The sequence below is a fragment of the Saimiri boliviensis genome, chromosome 13, assembly GCF_048565385.1.
Source record: "Saimiri boliviensis isolate mSaiBol1 chromosome 13, mSaiBol1.pri, whole genome shotgun sequence".
Taxonomy (NCBI): Eukaryota; Metazoa; Chordata; class Mammalia; order Primates; family Cebidae; genus Saimiri; species Saimiri boliviensis.
Window position 1 is genome coordinate 17,025,736 of NC_133461.1, and position 13,618 is coordinate 17,039,353.

Consider the following 13,618-nt stretch of genomic DNA (forward strand, 5'->3'; position numbering starts at 1 on the left):
ATGAAAAAAATCATGATCCTTTTTCTTCATTTTGAAAGCGCAGATAATAGCACAAGCAATTTACTGGGCCACAAGTTTGAGTATCATAGTTCACCATGAAATGTGAATATAAAAATATCAGCACAATGTGAAGATAAAAATATCAGCACATAAACCTAAAGGTGGAGTTCATTACTCTTTAATGTCAAGATTGCGGATGGTTTGGCTTTTCTGGAACATTCCTGCCATATTTTGCTGGAAATATATAGAGCTCTGTGACTTTCCTTTTCCCTTTGATATTTTTGGCATTTATGTGTCTGGTCCCAGTTGAAACCAGGAAGTTGAAAGCTTATGATAAACCCGGTTGTCCTTTTAACTGTTGCCCTCAGGGGCTTACTTGAGAAGTGCCTCATTTTCAGTAATTCTGTGACCTGATCCAGGATGCAGAAGAGAATTTCCCCCCAGGATCTCTCCATGCGAGTCCTCTGAGTCCTGATCAAGATTTGGCGTAAGTTAGACATACCACCACAGGCCTCTGCAACAGGGCCTGGCACCATCACAAGAACATTCTCCGCATCTCAGAGTGAAGGCTTCGAGTGGCATTTTGCTTCTTAATCCCCCGAGTCTTATGTAATGCTAACTGACATTCTGGCTTATAAGATCTTATCTCATGTCAGTCTGAAGGCTGGAGCTGCTGTTCTAAATGTTTCCAGGGCCTTGGAGGCTGACGGAACTCACAGGAGCCTGAGACAGGAGAATAATGAGAGGAGGACCTGTTATCCATCTCCTGGGTCTTCTCTGCATTTGAGAGCTTATGTGACGAAAGGCTCGCTCACAGGTCCTCTTATTTTATCTGGTAGACCTGCTCCTTCAGGGGGCTACTAACATGAGGAACAAAACTGTTGAGTCCTGGATCTGGTTTTTTTGTTTGTTTGTTTGGTTGGTTGGTTTTTTTTTTTGATATGGAGTTTTGCTCTTGTTACCCAGGCTGGAGTGCAATGGCGCGATCTCGGCTCACCGCAACCTCCGCCTCCTGGGTTCAGGCAATTCTCCTGCCTCAGCCTCCTGAGTAGCTGGGATTACAGGCACGCGCCACCATGCCCAGCTAATTTTTTGTATTTTTAGTAGAGACGGGGTTTCACCATGTTGACCAGGATGGTCTCGATCTCTTGACCTCGTGATCCACCCGCCTCGGCCTCCCAAAGTGCTGGGATTATAGGCTTGAGCCACCGCACCCGGCTGGATCTGGTTTTATGAGTTTGACCCAGTACAATGAATGCTTTGATGTGAGCTGCAGATATATGTCACTCCTGCCGAGGAATTAGCTGAAGTTTAATGAAAGGCCCGTATCTTCTCCTGCTAAGAGTTTTGTTCTGCTCTCTCTGTTCCCATTCCTAGTCTCCCTTTTCCCCTCCACTCCCCACTTTTACAGAGTGGCCATTGGAAGTTCTGGCCTTACTCCTGAATATACCTGGGGCATAGCAGTCACCAGTACTGAATACCCTCTTCCCTTCCTCATTAAATTTTCAGATTGAACCAGTTTAACTGGCTGTTGACAATGCAAATATATCTCTAAGAAAAAAAAAAAAAGTTTAATGTCCTTTCACTCACCCATCTGCCCAACCATCCTTCCATCCCCCTTTTCTCTATAACTGCCTGAGCCCTTGTGTCTCAGCTGTGAGGTTGGATGTGGGAAACTAAATTGGTTAGAGACCCTACATTGACCTTACAATCATGTTCTTCTCAAGGTTTGCAGGTGGTAAGAAAGGCTGTCGGGAATAAGAGAAAAAAGAGAGGGGGAAGATCCAAATGTTTCTCTGGATCAGTTTATCCAAAGGACAGAGAAAAATGAAAAGTAGTTTAAAGTCATCAAAAGCTGAAACAGTCCTTCTTCTTCATCCTGTCCCTTCTTCCTGTTCCTTCGAAACTGTATGGCTACACAGGATTCCATGGGAGGAAGACAAAGAGACGGAAGGCACACAGAAGTGACTCTTACCAGGCACCACTGGCCTCCATGTCCGCAGCCCAGTGGCTTTTCCCTGTCTGCCTTGTACTAGAACTCTCCACAGCCTTGGACTCTTGGGACCATTTTATATAACAGCTGTACAACATCTGTACTGTTTTTCATATGCAGAGTTGACAGCACTGATCTGCTTCAAAGGACAACCATGTTGAATGGCTTCTTGGGAATTGTAGTATTGTTGCTATCAGTGAAGACTGCTTCCCTTTCTTCCTCTGATGATAACATCCTTACTTGGGAAGCAAACCCAAAACCTTACTCCTGTTAGCTCCATATTCTAAGAAGCTAAGAAAAGACAATTAAGCACCTGCTATCAAAGAACAATGCCATCTCTTAATCGGGAGAACTCTTGCGGCTTGGATCTACATGAAAATGTACATCATTTCAAAGTGGCATTTTGCTCAGAACTGTTATTTTTTACAGCACAATGCTTTTCAATTTAAATAATTAGAATCATAATAGAGACAAGAGGGAGTAGAAACATGCTTCTAAAATTTTTAAGCAGAAAATGTCGGAAGCTTTGTCAAGAAGACGATTCTTGCCTGCTACTGCCATACCAAATAATGGCATTTCTTTCCATTAAAATATTTTTAAAGCCTACTTGTTTAAATCTCTTCTATTTCTTTTTAGAGCAGATGGTCTAAATGACCAAAGCCTGTGCCAAGATGGTTTGATTCATTCTTTCGGAGGAGCTGACACCTTGGAAGTGTAAACAGCTGGATGGATCAGGAGAATAAAGTCAGCCGAATTGCTCTGCTCTATCAGTGCTGTTGCAGATTTTGGTTGTCACAACTTGCAGAGAGACTTTCCCAGGAGGCTCAGGTATATAAAGGCGTGAAGCACCTGAAAACTGTCAGCCATTCTTATCATCTCTGCCGTCATTGTCCTGAGGAGCGAGGGGGAAGAGCTGGAAGTGGAGGATCTGCCCGCCACTCGGCAGGGTATTTCATGTATTGTGAAATCTGGTGCTCGCAGCAGCCTTGCCGCAGGGGAGCACAGTGAAAGTGGTGATATTGGAATGTACTGTCTGCTGATGGGGAAAAGGCACATTTACATACAAATAAGGGCTGATCACCTGTCTTTTTTTTTTTTTTTTTTTTTTTTTTTTTTTTGAGAGAGGGTCTCATTCTATCACTCAGGCTAGAGTGCAGTGGCATGATCAGGGCTCACTGCTGCCTTGACCTCCCAGGCTCAAGTGATCCTCCCACCTCAACCTCCCTAGGAGCTGGGATCACAAGTGTGTGCCACCACACCCAGCTAGAGTTCTCACTATCATGAAAGGAAAATAAACCTTGGGGCCTCAAAATCACTAAGCTAAAAGTCAAGCTGGGCAATCCTGCCTCCCATTCTATTCAAAGAGACCCGTCTGCTCTCGGAGATAAATGCATATCTGGTTGCCTCTTTTGGAGAGGCTAATTGGAAACTCAAAAGAATGCAACAATGTCTCTCATCTGCCTACGACCTGGAAGCACCCTCCCTGCTTCGAGTTGTCCCACTTTTGCTTTGAGTTGTCCTGCCTTTCTGGACTGAACCAGTGTTCATCTTGCATATGTTGACTGATGTCTCATGTCTCCCCAGAATATAAAATATAAAACCAAACTGTTTTTACCACCTTGGGAACATGTTGTCAGGACCTCCTGAGGCTCTGTCATGGGCGTACGTCCTCAACCTTGGTAAAATAAACTTTCTAAATTGACTGAGGCCTGTCTAGGTATTTGGGGTTCACAGTATGTTGCCTAGGTTGTTCTTGAACTCCTGGGTTCAAATGATCTCCTCCCCTTGGCCTTATTTATTTATTTATTTGAAACGGAGTCTCACTCTGTCATCCAGGCTGGAGTACAATGGCATGATCTCGGCTCACTGCAACTTCTGCCTCCCAGGTTTGAGTGATTCTTCTGCCTCAGCCTCCTGAGTAGCTGGAATTACAGGTGCCCACCACCACGCTCAACTAATTTTTATATTTTTAGTAAACAAGAGGTTTCACCATATTGGCCAGACTGGTCTTGAACTCCTGACCTCAGGTGATCCACCTGCCTAGGCCTCCCAAAGTGCTGGGATTAAAGGTGTAAGCCACCATGCGTGGCCTCTGTCAGCCTCCTTTAAAAGCTTGTCCCTCAGAGGATACATCCTTCTCAGGCCACCCTGATTTGCACATTTGCAGTAGTCATGGCTCCACATTGTTCTGTGATGACTAAGGGGTCACCTCCTTCCTACTTCACTGGAAACTTCTAATATGTCTGTCAAGTTCCCAAGGCAAATTCATTCTGGAATGTCTTTTGACAAGAGTGGCAGTAGCAGAAGCAGAGTTAGGAAGGCTATTGGGGTTCTCCGTGTGAGGAAAGTACAGTGGGTACATTTTGAAGTAATAACAGACATCAGACTTTATAAAACTGTTACCCTAGACAGTTTTTAAGTAGATTGCTCTCCAGTTTGAAAGATCTGGCTTTCTCAGAGAGGCCTGTAGGCTGCTATTTGTCTTTGTTCTTGTGCCAATATTAGTATAATTTGTCATCGGTTGGTTCTTGGGGCTGTAGAGTTGGTTGTAGGCAAACACAGAATGAAATTTTCACCTGTTCTTGAAAATCAAGGAGGGCTCAGATTGCTTAAATGTATGTCATTCTTTAGAACTTATAATACTGAGTCTTGTTCAAATTGGTTGCTCTGTTCTTTTTTATTCTGCCAACTTTCAGATTATCTGTTGAAAAGGGACATAATAGCATTAACTGTATGTTTTTGTTTAAATATCAAAATTCACGTTTAGAGAAGTTAGAATGGTTCCTCAGTATCTAAGGATTCTGTGTAATTCTTTTTGTTTTTCCTTTAACAGAGATCAATTACTGAGTTCTTGTGGCATGCAACTCATACTGCATTGAATGAAAGGGATTTATAAACGAACAACTGAGCAATCACAATGTAAGTGATATAACAAATATATGTCCCAAGTGCTATGGGGGTTCAGGAGGGACACCAATAACTTCTGACAAGGTGCAGGGATTGGGTAGATTTCACAGCTGTGATATTGGATGTAGGTCTTGTTGTGACAGTTTTTATTAACTTGGAGGAATTTAGGACCAGATACATGGGTAGCAACAATCTAGGTTAAAGACTAATGGAACTCAAATTCAGACAGGGGCAGTGGAGGTATATTTGAAACTTTTGGGAGGCTTGTTGAATTGACTGCCTGTGGGGGCTGAGGGGAATGGAGGAGTCATAAGTGGTGGATATTCCTGCTTGAACACTGAGTAAATACAGGTACATTGGCTTTGGTAGGAAACCCAGGAGGAAAGGACATTTACGGGATGATAATGGATTTTATCCTAGACGTGGTCAATGTGAGGTGTCCAGATGCAATCCTGAGGGAATGTCCAAAGGAGGTTTGCATAGGCAAAACTTAGAAACGAGCTCTGTGCTGAACAGATACACATGGGAGTGCTAAGTGTAACATCTTTTGTGAAATAGTCCCTCGCTGTGCATCTAGCTTTATCTCTTGCTATTTACCTCTCTCGTTATGTTTGCCAAGTTTATTCTACTACATGAAGTTGAATCCTCTCTTACTTCTGGTCTTTACATATACCATTTTTTTTTTTTTTTTTTTTTTTTTTTTTTTAGACGGAGTTTCGCTCTTGTTTCCCAGGCTGGAGTGCAATGGCGCAATCTCGGCTCACCACAACCTCCGTCTCCTGGGCTCAGGCAATTCTCCTGCCTCAGCCTCCTGAGTAGCTGGGATTACAGGCACGTGCAACCATGCCCAGCTAATTTTTTGTATTTTTAGTAGAGACGGGGTTTCACCATGTTGACCAGGATGGTCTCGATCTCTTGACCTTGTGATCCGCCCGCCTCGGCCTCCCAAAGTGCTGGGATTACAGGCTTGAGCCACCGCACCCGGCCTACATATACCCTTAATTGTACCTGAAACCCCTATTCTCTGTAAATTGGCAGGGGTGGGGGGTGGGGAAGACCAAAAACAAAAGGAAACAAAATAACTGTCTCAGTGAAGAACTAACAAATATGCTGGCTTATTCATATAGTGAAATACTATTCAATAGTTAACATGAATGGATTAGACCTTCATTTGGAACACAAAAGCCTAGTGTTGACTGAAAACAACCAAGTTGAACTGGCTATGTACAGCATGATAACATTTTTATGGTGTTGAGTACCATACAGGTGTAGTAAATACGTATATGAGTAGAAGAACTGACGACTTTGAACATGACAAACATGATGTGTCTCCATTTATTCAGACGTATTTTTATAGTCTTCAATAGAGATATAACTTTTGACATAGAAATCTTGTGCAATTTTATTACCCTCCATTCCCAATCTCCCTCTTATTATCCATCATAGATGCAGACCAATGTTTCTTCCTCTGCTAGGGTTTCTCCTACTTGTACCACGAGAGTGATTGAGGTTTCCTTCTTTATGTTTCCATGGCCTCTTTGAGAATAAAGGCAATGTCTTATCCATGGTGACATTTCTGACTCTTCACCAAGGTATGGGATATATACGATCATAATCAATATTTGTTTTTATTTTGTTTTGTTTTTGTAGAGAAATCAGGTCTTGCTATGTTGCCCAGGTTGGTCTGGAACACCTAGGTTCAAGTGATCCTCCCACTTCGGCCTCCCAAAGTGCTTGGATTACAGGTGTGAGTCACTGCACACAGTCAGTAATATTTGAAGACAAGTGTTAGTTGAGCCATGAGAGTTAATGAGCTCTTCTAAAGGATGCATATAAAGGCAGCAAGAAATAAGGGGAGCCCTGACAAGTATCAAAATGTCGGGCTAAGGTTGGAGTTATAGAGCAAAAGAAAGTTGTGAAAAGGACTGAGAAGGACTATAGAGAGGAGGAGGATTAAGGGGGAGAGAATTTCTAGAAGATTGTATAAATGGTATCAGATATCCTAGAGCAGCCAAGTGAGATGTGGTCTGGAGTTTCTGCTGCTAGAGAAAATCAGTGGAACCCTCATGAGAACAGGGAAGGGGCTGGGGGAGGAGCTTGACTGGGTATCGTATTTCTTTCCAACGTCTTACAGCAGCTATGGAAACTGAGATGCTTTCTTCTTTGTGAGAGAACTGGAGTTTTTTGGTTTTTTTGTTTAATCTCAATCTTTCTCTGCCATCTTCATGAGTATTTCCATGGTGGACTTAAATGCTTTTGATTTACTTGTTTGTAGGGTTTCAGAAGTCCAACGTATATCCAAAAGAAAGGAATTAATTAACATGCATCAGTCTATTTAAGTGGTTTCTAGTTACCTAGATGCCAGACTCTTTGTATCCTAATTTCTTAGACAAAACCTACTTTCAGTTGCCCTCTGCATTCCAGAAGAAAATAGGGCATCCTCACTTTGCACAGTTTTGATATGCATGAATTTCAGCCACCGTGCTTTAGTGAAATAATATCATCCCCCAACAGCATCATTCAAATTACCATGGTGTATTAGCTCTAAGTAGCTGCATAAATTACACAATTCACTGCTAGCTCTTCAGTCCACAAATCACTATGCAAATGACAGATGCACATCATAATCAGTGACCAATCATACAACTTATTTCAAAGTCTGTCAGTCACTGTGTATCTGTTACTCGGTTCATGCACAGACAGCAAAGTGTGCAGTTGTGTTGCCTTCTTGTCTCCCACATGATGTTTCATCACAGTGGGTAATCAAAAGAGGGAACTGACCAACAAAGATAAAATTGCAGCAAAAAAGCCCAAAAGTGATGATGCTGTAAGTGAAACTTGAATCAAATATAAATGGAGTTACAGAAGAAAGAGCTCATGGTGAAACTATTGATACAGCCACCATTGAGAGACTTTAGATAAGCAGCTGGAAAATTTTAATGAAGGTGAATTTATTGACAAAAATGAGAAGTGATTTTGACCCAAATGTCCATTCAATGAATGAGCAAAATGTGGTATACCCATACAGTGGAATTTTATTCACCGATAGAAAGGGCTAAAGTGCTGGTACATGCTACCACGTGGGTGAACCTTGAAAACATTATGCTAAGTGAAAAGCCAATCACAAAAGACCACATAGACTATATGATTTTATTAATATAAAATGTCCTGGGCAAATCCATAGAGACAGAAAGTAGATGAATGGTTGCCTGAGGCTTCGGGAGCGGGGAATGAAGAGTCATTGCTAACGGATATAAGATTTATTTTAGGGGTGATGAAAATATTCTGAAATTAGATCATGGTGATGGTTGCACAACTCTGTGAATATGCAGTTAGTCCTTCATATCAGTAGGTTCCGCATCTGTGGATTTAACCAATAGTGGATCAAAAATATTCAGAAAAACAATTGCATTTGTTCTGAGCATGCACAGACAACTTTTCTTGTCATTATTCCTGAACAATACAGTATAACATCTATTTACATAGCATTTACATTGTGTTAGGCATTATAAGTAATCTAGAAATGATTTAAAGTATATGGGAGGATATGTGTAGGTTATTTGCAAAAACTATGCCATTTTATATCAAGGACTTGAGCATCTACAGATTCTGGTATCCACAGAGGATCTTGAAACATATTCCCCACAGATCACCAAGGGATGACTATACTAAAAACTAATGAATTGTGGACTTTGAGTTTTATGGTATGTGAATTATATCTCAATAAAACTGTTATTAATGAAATACAAGGTACTAAATAAGTATTAGTTTTATTATTTTTTATTTTCCTATATACTTAAAACCAATAGGGAGATTTTAATATTCTTACAAGAAATTGTAAAAGTCACAGAGCAATCATCATTTTTTCCCCTTGACTATTAAGAGTGTTTAATACAGTTTCAGCTACAGTCATTTTTATAGCCCGGCACCAGCATGCAATGGATGATTGCCTAGAATTTCTAGAACAGCTTAGCAGAAAATTCTCTAAATTCTCTAGCAATTCAAGGCAAAGCTTATTGGCCAGTTCCTTTAATTATAGGTGCGGCTTAACAAAAATGGCTTTTACTAGTATTGTCTGTGAGAGTATAGTGAAGATTAATGTTTTCAGTTTGAATCCTTGTCTATTTATTAACTAAGATTAAAACAAATCCAATCAGTGAAGCAAATATTCAAGCTTCATTATGACTTCCAAGTGATCTCTCCTTGACAGGCAGAATTATAAGATGGCTCCCAAAATTCTTGTCCCATGGTGTAAAGACTGTGTATGATCCCTTCACTTTGAGTCTGGTTAGGGCCAGTGAATAGAATAGGATACTCTCTCCCTTAGGCTGTGTTATCTAAGATGCCATCATAGCAGGCTGGAAGGGGGATCTGCTGCCTTTAAAGAAGTGAACTGCTGTTGTGGAAGGGCCTGCATGGCCAGGACCTGAGTGCAGCCTCAAGGACTAAGAGCTAATAGTTTAATAATAATAATAATAATAATAATAATAATAATAATAATAGCTACTATTACTAATGATAATAGCCAGCAAGAAAATGGCACTCAATCCTGTAGCCACAGGAACTAAATCTGCCAACACCTGAAATGAACTTGGAAGAGAAGCTCAAGCTCCATGTAAGAATGGCACTTGGCCAACACCCTGATTTCAGCTTTGTGAGACCCCAAATAGAGAGTGTCACTTGCCATGCCCAGACTTCTGACCTATAGAAACTGTGAGATGATAACCGGGTGTTGTTTTACATGGCTAACTGTGACCATTTGTTATGCAGCAATAGGAAAGTTACAGACTTGACAATCAGAGCCAATAAAAAGTTGACTTAGTTTTCTTCACAGAAATCCTGGTGGGGACACATCTCTCCAGAGAGGAGTAGCAGTGTGTTTGCCAGCAGCCCCTGTGTAAAGTCAGAGTTTCTGAATCTCAAGGTTTCCTCTCCGATAATGTACCCCACTGCATATGCATCAACACTCGGCCCTTTTCATGTCACCCAGTGTGATTGCAGCTCAGAGAAAGGGGCAATGATGTTTCTCTGGCTACTGCCATTGCTGTGAGTCATAAACTGTCTTTTGTCTCTAACCCAGAATGGCTGTGTCTTCTGCCTGTATCTATAAAATTGTGGCAAGATACCTTTTTGCCTTGCTAGCGGAATAAAATCTCAAGCCCTTTCACACAGAGTTCCTGGCTTGACAGACACAACAATTTGTGTATCTATCCATCTGTTAACAGGCATTTGGGTTATTCTCTGTTTGGAGGTTTTTATAAGTAAAGCTGCTTAAACATCCAGGCATAAGTCTTTTTATGAACATGTATTTCCTTTTCTCTTGGGTAAATACCTAGGAGTGAAATGCCTGGATCATTTAGTAGGTATATGTCCCTTTTTAAAAAAGAAATTTCCAAACTATATTCCAAAATGGTCGTACCATTTTTTATTCACCCCAGAAGAATATGAGAGTCCCAGTTCCTCCACATTCCTGTCAACCCTTGATATGTTCAGTCTTTAAAAATTTTAACCATTCTAACGTGTAGGTAGGGGTATCTCATTGTAGTTTTAATTTGTATTTTCCTAATTACTAACCTGCTAATATGTGAACTTCTATATATCTTCTTTGGTGAAGAGCCTATTCAAATCTTTAGCCCCTTTAAAAAAATAGCTGTTTTAAAGTCTTTATCTGCTAATCCCATCATCTCTGTCATTTCTTTTTTTTTTTTTTTGAGACGGAGTTTTTGCTCTTGTTACCCAGGCTGGAGTGCAATGACGCGATCTCGGCTCACTGCAACCTCCGCCTCCTGGGTTCAGGCAATTCTCCTGCCTCAGCCTCCTGAGTAGCTGGGATTAGGCACGCGCCACCATGCCCAACTAATTTTTTGTATTTTTAGTAGAGACGGGGTTTCACCTTGTTGACCAGGATGGTCTCGATCTCTTGACCTTGTGATCCACCCGCCTCGGCCTCCCAAAGTGCTGGAATTACAGGCTTGAGCCACCGCGCCCGGCCCCCCATCTCTGTCATTTCAAGGTATTTCTGCTGACCGCTTTTCTCCTGGTTCCAGATCATATCTTGCTGCTTCTTCACATGTCTAGAGATTATGTATTGTATGCTATAAATTACAAATGCTAGAGTTGAATGTCTGCATTTGTTATGTTCTCTCCTAGAGTGTTGGATTCTGTTCTGCCTGGCAGTTGGTTTCCTTACAGATCATCTTGATATTAAAGCCTTATTAGGTTAGATCTAGAGCAGCCTTTCTCGGATTTCTTCACTCTGGCTGATCAGTACTTGAGCATCTCCAGACCTGTTCAGGCTCCAGTAGTTCAACACGCAGCTCCCTAGTATTCCTTTATCAGTCTCACCGAGTCTTGCTTGCTCTACTGAGGAGTAGCTTGATATTTAGCCACAGCCTCCAGGACATCCCTATGCAGATATCTGGAACTCTTCCTCTGCAAGTGCTCTCTCGATGGGACCATGCTCTGCACATTCTGACTGTCTCTGTAAGCCGAAGTCTCAATTTCTATCTCCTCCGTTCATCAGCAACATTGTGTTATGTTGGGCTTCCTCCCTGTGCCACAGTCTGGAAAGTGCCTAAAGTCAGAAAGGGTTATCAAGGGACTCTCAGGGACCACAGTCTTGTGCCTCCTTTTGCCCCATGTCTGAAAACTGTAATTTCATATATTTTGTCCAGTGTTATTGTTGTTTACTGCGGGAGAGCTAGGCCAGTACCAGTTAATCTATTGTGGCCAGAAGCAGAATCCTAAGTGTGCTATATTGGGAAATTTCATTTAGGAAGGTGGTCAGGGAGAACTTCCCTGAGGAACAGAGAATGACTGAAATGAAAAGACATGGAGAAGTGGCTCACCTGGCCTCCTGAGTGTCTACCTTTTACCTCCTGACTAGTTCCTCTGAGATTTTTAGGTAAAAGAGGTTATTAGGGTGGATTTACAGGTTTTGTCTTATTTCTGGTTTCCAGCTAAGTAGCAAAACTAAAATGTGTCTAGAGCTAGTTCCAGGTAATTTTCCCTAACTCTTTACAAATTATTCATAGATTCAGGAAGTGAATCTTTTAAAGCTATTTGTTTTGTTAGTCTAAGAAGCAAAAATGTTAATGTGACTAATGAACTATCTTGAAGAAACATTAAAGTTTGAAAATAATGTTTATCTCTGGTAAACAGTGGATCTTAGCCCCTCCAAAATACTAAAGGCATCAGTTATGAAGGCTACAGGTTTGTGTCAAAGAAATGGAATGAAGGGATGTGGGAGACTGGGTTTACATTTTTGCTTTGCTTTTTTTTGTTTGTTTGGAGTGCAGTGTTGCAATCATAGCTCACTGCAGCCTGAAACTCTTAAGCTTAAGGGATCCTCCCATCTCAGCCTCCTGAATATCTGGGACTATAGGCATGTCCACCACACCTGGCTAAATTTTTTATTTTTTAGTAGAGCCAGAGTCTCACTGTGTTGGTCTCAAACTTCTGGCCTCAAATGATCCTCCAGGCCTGGCCTCCCAAAGTACTGAGATTACAGGTGTGAGCCACTGTACCCAGCCTCCTATGCTTTTTCTAACTGACAACCTTGGGCAGGCCCTTTGATACCTCTGGGCTGTGTGTGTGTGTGTGTGTGTGTGTGTGTGTGTTTCTTCTGTAGATGAGAAAGTGAGGTTAGCTCCTTTCTGGCTTCAAGGCAGCAAGTAGAGGGCATGTGGTTTCAGAATCAGACCTGCACTTGAACCTTGGGCTTGCCACCCACAGTCTGGGAGGCCCTGGAAGAAGAACTGCTTTCTCTGGAGCCCCAGGTTTCTCTTTAAAACTGGAATACCTAATGCTAAGGTTATTGTGAGGATAAATGATGTAACAAACCACGTGCTCAGCTCAGAGCCCAACACAAGGTAAAGGTACGTAACAGGCCATTAAAAAAAAAAAAAAAATGAACCTGCTAAAGTAATGGGTGGTAAGTCAGCATGGCATGCCTATCTGTACTGTATCTGATGCTTCTGCGAGTCCCGGCTGCTAAACATGTGTTACCCTAGTGAATGTAAATCCTAATAGGAAAAGAATAATTTCAAGCACTTAGAAAATGAAGGAGGCAATGATTTTTACATGTGTACGGATCAAACGGAATTGTTCCACTGAATGTGCATGAGCCGTCGCCTCAGGGCTGGTGAAGGCAGCCAGCAGCTGTTTCTATTTAACTCTAAAACTTGATCTCACCCATTCCCAGCCTCCCAGCTCTACCAGACCAGCTGGAGGTCCTCACAGACTCTTTTGTGAAGCTTCCCTTCCCAGAGGAGGCCGGAGCCAGCCCTGCTTTCCCTGTAAGTTTGTTATGTTTCCTCTGGTTTTTGACTTGACCTCTTATGCCTGTCAGTTCCCACGCAGTTCTGAATTGGTTCTTTGAGCTTTTAGCTATTGCCAAAGCCTCTGACTGCTTTTCTGTCAAGGTGGGAAGAAATGAATTTGGGAAGAAGGGAAAAACAGAGTAAGCTTTTGTGGTACACACGGTTGGCTGCCAGGTGAAATCCATTGTCCCTGTCTCTTTTGCTAGTGGAACCTCAGTTTTGTTCAGGATGGTAATATGCCCAATAAAATGTGGCCTTCAACCCTCAAAGCTAGGTGTGGCCAAGTGGAGTAGTCTGTCCCATAAGATGTAAGAGAAAGCTGCCGAGTAGGGTTGCCGAGAAAGCTCTTTATAAAGGAGCTATCTCAAAGGGTCGTGTGTTTTTTGTTGCTGTTGTT

At 41.8% G+C, this 13,618-nt stretch overlaps 1 pseudogene; it reads left to right on the forward strand.

The window, feature by feature from the left end:
* The first annotated feature begins 5,613 nt into the window (after nt 1–5,613).
* Nucleotides 5,614–13,618, forward strand: part of LOC141580766 (actin, cytoplasmic 1-like) — a 35,973-nt pseudogene continuing 27,968 nt past the window's right edge.